The 5,595-nt window shown below is 33.4% G+C and overlaps 3 non-coding genes across 3 annotated transcripts; 2 read left to right on the forward strand and 1 right to left on the reverse strand.

The window, feature by feature from the left end:
- Positions 1-1,511: 1,511 nt before the first annotated feature.
- On the forward strand, positions 1,512-1,598 carry TRNAS-GGA (transfer RNA serine (anticodon GGA)). Its single transcript has one exon. It is a non-coding gene; the product is annotated as a tRNA-Ser (tRNA).
- Positions 1,599-2,885: 1,287 nt separating this feature from the next.
- On the reverse strand, positions 2,886-2,958 carry TRNAT-UGU (transfer RNA threonine (anticodon UGU)). Its single transcript has one exon. It is a non-coding gene; the product is annotated as a tRNA-Thr (tRNA).
- Positions 2,959-4,944: 1,986 nt separating this feature from the next.
- Positions 4,945-5,017, forward strand: TRNAF-GAA (transfer RNA phenylalanine (anticodon GAA)). Its single transcript has one exon. It is a non-coding gene; the product is annotated as a tRNA-Phe (tRNA).
- The last annotated feature ends 578 nt before the right edge of the window (positions 5,018-5,595 follow it).

The following is a 5,595-nucleotide window of genomic DNA, read 5'->3' on the forward strand; positions in this document are numbered from 1 at the left end:
TGTCCCAACCATTCTTGTTAGTCCCGATCCCAATAAGGAAAAGGGGTATAATATATAACAAAGTTTTCGTGTTGTTGATTCCTAGGTGTAGTGCTTCTTCCCCTATGCGCCGCCTATTGGTACTGGTGGAGTAGGATTAACCTGCAATACAGAACCTATAGGTGTAACCTTTCGCTCAATGCTAAAATCGATAATTGAAGCATCTGAGGTTGCATCAATCGGGGATACACGACAGAAGGAATTGTTCGATCTCTACTACCCCAAACTTCACCTTCACCAAGCGGAAGTTTATTTAAAGAATTTTTTTTTTGTGTCCTGAACCATGTCCCCTTCTCATAAGACTGAAAGAGGTCAAATCCAATATATAATAATATAATATAATAAGTAAATATAAATAAATAGAATTATATTATATAATTAGAATATATATAAATTTTAATATTAATAAATAAATAAAAAAAAAACGAATCAAATCACACCATCTCTGTAATAGGTAAATGCCTCTTTTTCTCCTGAAGTTATCGGAATTATTCGTAATAAGATATTGGCTACAATTGAGGAGGTCTTATCAAGAAAATTTCCACTTATCCGAGATCTAGGCATAGTTTACAACCCATTCCATAATTCTTCTCATTATCCTCTCCCTCGAGGGAAAATGCTCCCATAAACAAAGGAATTGTACAGTACGAAATCACATAAAAACAGAGTAATTGTAAAAAAAAAAAGACCCTCAAAATTGCCCCTTTTAAGACAGGGATAGATAGGAAATATTGGAATCAGATTGGATTTCAGTCCAATGTGGTATACCAATGAACAGAACTCTTACTCTTTATTTTATCGAAGTTAAGGAATCCAAGAAATTTTCCTACAAATTCTGATCTAACTCGAGGAGTTTTTTTTTTTTTTATTATTACCCAAAGAGTCAAAAGAATCAAATAAGCATTCCATGATGAAAATAGAATAACCAACCCATCCATTTTGGGCGAATAGCGCGTATCCACAAACAAAACAATACAATGGAAATATTAAAATCATAGGGCGACCCATGAATTTATTTATAATAGATCCATGGGAATAATAGATCCATGGGATAGCTCATGAGAAGAGTTGTTGTTGATAAATCTGAAACTAGAAAGGAATTTTTTAATTCCTATGGACCTCTAAATATAACCATAGTATAAAATACTATAGTATAGTATAGAGTTTGTGGATTCGTCCCAATTCATTGGTTGTTTAATCCGGTATACGGTATAAATATCCGAATAAGATGGAGAGGGTCGTCGTCTTGACAAAGATGAATAGATAGTTTTTTTAATATTAAGTTAATATTAAATAAAAAAAAATGTGTTTTTATCCCTCGAGCCTCGAAGGAAGATCTTTGTTTGACGAAAAGTTTTCGATTTATAATAGATCGGTCGTACCTTTATTGTATTGCAATAAAAAATTCAATAAAATAATATGAATGACTCGCTATTCACCGGGTTTCCGGGCAATAATCCTAAGATTCTGTGGGAAAGGTGGCCGAGTGGTTCAAGGCGTAGCACTGGAACTGCTATGTAGGCTTTTGCTTACCGAGGGTTCGAATCCCTCTCTTTCCGTACCTTGACCTACACCTAATTTACCAACGTTACCAACCACAATGTATCAAATAACAATGGATACCATTATTCCAAGAGTAGGGCCTTTGCTTTCTAGTGATTCTCTATTGCCAATTACTGTGGTAGATAAAATATCGGATCGGAAAGGGTGGACAAGGAATGAGAATCTGACCGCGGATCCACTTGGGATACGAAAAGGATACGAAAATGGGGGAAAATCCGGATTAAATCCCTTAACTTAGTTCTATTTACTTTGTTTGGTGAAACAGGGTAGACAAAATTGTATTGTCCAAAGCTTAATTATTTTATTTTAATTAAGTTTAAGTCTGACGGGAATAATATTCCACGACTAGTAATTCATTGATTTTTAAGCCGATCCATTTACTATCTATTATTTGATTTACTATTCCTTTATATTGGAATGAGTCAAGAGTCAAATGTTTTGGCAATTCCTCGCGGGGAGATGAATCCACATAATTTTGAATCAGAGCTCTGGATCTTTGTTCATCTCTCGTAGTAATAATATCTCGGGGTTTACACCGATAACTTGGGATATCTACTATACGACCATTAACTAAAATATGTCTATGGTTAACTAGTTGTCTAGCTCCAGGAATGGTCGAAGCCATACCCAATCGAAAAAGGATGTTATCCAAACGCATTTCAAGTAGTTGTAGTAAAACTTGACCTGTTGACCCTTTGGCTTTCCCAGCGATACGAACATATCTAAGCAATTGCCGCTCTGTCAGACCATAATGAAAACGCAATTTTTGTTTTTCTTCTAGACGAATACGATATTGAGATCTTTTCCCGGAACGCGGTTGGTTTCTAAGATCACTTCCGGATCTAGGTCTTTTACTAGTGAGTCCCGGTAAAGCCCCCAGACGGCGTATTTTTTTGAAACGAGGCCCTCGGTAACGAGACATAAAGACTCCTTATTTTATTGAAATTGGATTTCACAGAATAAAAAAATTAAGACTGAACTAAACGATAAACGAAGCTAAACTCGCTGAAATACTATAAAGAAGAATGAGATGAATTGTCTCAATAACCAGATTATTTTATATAGTTATATATAGGAAGTTAAGTATCCCTTTCTTGTTCTGTAGAGATCTAACAGCTTCAATCCATTTTTTATTCTTTTTTATTCATAGTTGGGAGTTCCCGTAACATACTATGTTGACCCGACATTTGGAGAAAATTGAAAAGTCTTTTCAATTTCTCTTGATCTCAAGGAGACATTATCAATATCAATATCAATCATGGAAAAAATCGAATAAATGGAAAAGCCGGCTATCGGAATCGAACCGATGACCATCGCATTACAAATGCGATGCTCTAACCCCTGAGCTAAGCGGGCTCACATAACAGAAATAGTGCATAGGATTTCGGGAAACTACTGGGACTTAGCTATTAGTAATTAGCTATTTATTTATTTTTTTATTTTATTTATCTATTTATTTATCTATTATTAATATCTATTATTAATAATTAATATAATTATAATAAATAAATAAAGAGTAGTTTGTTTTTATTATTATTATAATTATTATTAATTATTATTATTATATATAATATATATATATATAAATACAATTATATAAATACAAATACAATTATATAAATACAATATCAATATTATATTAATAATACAATATTAATATTAAATAGAATATAATATTAATTATGACAACATTAATATTAATAATGTAATTATTAATATTAATGTTGTTATGTAATAATAAATAATAATATAATATTAATATATTATATTATTAATATTAATTAGATTATATTATGATTATGTAATATTAGTAATATTAATTACTTAATCTTAATAAAATAAACTAAAAAATAAAAATTAGCTTAGTTATATATTCTATATATAGTTATAGAAATTTAGAAATTCTATTTATTTACACTATAGGAATTCCTATAGTATAGGAGATCCTTCCTAAGGAAAGGATAAGATAAAGGAAAGGATAAGATAAAGATAAGGCTGCAGTCCAGAGCATAATGAGACATTCCTCTGGTTTCATTCGGAAAGGGAGGGGATAAGACGATAAAAAAAGAATGAATATCGACCGTTCCAGTATTCCAAATAGCGCTAAAAAAATAAGGGGTGTAAAGACATATATATATATGTGACGTGGGATATATCCATCCATATTGAATTGCGGATACATCAATGATAGAATCATTTCTGATTGGATCATATCAAATATGGGCCCGCCACTCCGATAGGGATGAAAGAAGCTGGTCAAGAAATATAATAGGGACACACCTCTTTGATATAGGAATAAGGGCCTGTATCTAATGAATTCAACGGCTCCAAGATAAATGAAAGAAAAGAAGGGGGGGTCACAATGTGATTTCTTTCTCATAAGGAAGAGGGAGGGGGATATGGCGAAATTGGTAGACGCTACGGACTTGATTGGATTGAGCCTTGGTATGGAAACCTACTAAGTGGTAACTTCCAAATTCAGAGAAACCCTGGAATTAAAAATGGGCAATCCTGAGCCAAATCCTGTTTTCAGAAAAAAAAAAGGATAGGTGCAGAGACTCAACGGAAGCTGTTCTAACGAATGGGGTTGACTTTACTACATTGGTAGAAGAATCCTTCTATCGAAACTCCAGAGTGGGATGACCCTAGATATGTACGTATACGTACTGAAATATCAAAGATTAATCACGACCCGAATCCATATTTTTTTTTTCTAAAAATTTCAGAATAATAATTTCAGAAGCAGAAGGAAGAATCGAATAGTCAGTGATCAAATCGACTATCACACCAGAGTCTGATAGATCTTTTTAAGGATGTCTGATAGATCTTTTTAAGGATTGATTAATCGAGTGAGACGAGAATAAAGATAGAGTCCCATTCTACATGTCAATACTGACAACAATGAAATTTATAGTAAGAGGAAAATCCGTCGACTTTAGAAATCGTGAGGGTTCAAGTCCCTCTATCCCCAATAAAAGGCCTATTTGACTCCCTAAGCATTTATCCTCTCTTTTTTTTTATCAGTGGTTCAAAATTAGATATGTTTTTCACTTACTCTACTCTTTCACAAATGGATCCGGCCAGAAATCTTTCTCTCTTCTCACTGTGATAGATATGATATACGTACAAATGCCCATCCATATATGGATGGGCAAAGAATCTCCATTACGGAACCTTTCACAGTTCATATCATTACTCTTACACTTACATTTACAAAGTCTCCTTTTTGAAGATCCAACAAATTACCGACTTTATTTAGGTAAGTTAATGCTTTTTGAGTCCCTTTCATTGACATAGGCCCAAGCTTTCTTTTTCTTTTAGTAGGATCATGCATCGAGAATGGTCGGGATAGCTCAGCTGGTAGAGCAGAGGACTGAAAATCCTCGTGTCACCAGTTCAAATCTGGTTCCTGGCACGTGGTTAATGTATCGAATAGATAAGATACTCATACAAATAAATCAATAGAGTCAGAACCCATATTAATATTATTTAATATTATATGCGTTAATAGTCCAGAGCATAATACATATTTATCCATCTACATCTAGATGTATAGATAGACGCCTCCGTCTTGTAGATGGGTAAAAAACGAGTAGATGGGTAAAGATATGAGTAAAGAAAATAATTGGATTCCGTTCCCTCCTCTTTTTTGTTTGTTTGTTCATACTGTATCTCTTCCCGCACAAAAAGAATGTTAATACTTCATACATATCCGAAGTCGAAGTTAGTTGGTCGAAAACCCTAAAAGACTAGTCTGGAGGAGTTGAAGGATAGGAAAAGGCAGGGTTCATTTCAGAGACAGTCCAAAAAATCCGATCCTTTTTTATTTTATTTAATTTCTGAATTTTTCTTTTTTTATTTCAGAATTTACGATTTTATTTCATATTCTATTTCTTCACTTTCCCATTTATTCACTCCCTTCTATGCAGCTTTCCGTGGCCCCATCTAAGCGATGCGCGCGGTACAAAGTTCATGGTGCAGAACTCTTTTGAT

This window comes from Aristolochia californica, unplaced genomic scaffold (genome assembly GCF_029961685.1).
Source record: "Aristolochia californica isolate CCGP_79_NKW_82.1479 unplaced genomic scaffold, dmAriCali1.0.hap1 SCAF_340, whole genome shotgun sequence".
Lineage (NCBI taxonomy): Eukaryota > Viridiplantae > Streptophyta > Magnoliopsida > Piperales > Aristolochiaceae > Aristolochia > Aristolochia californica.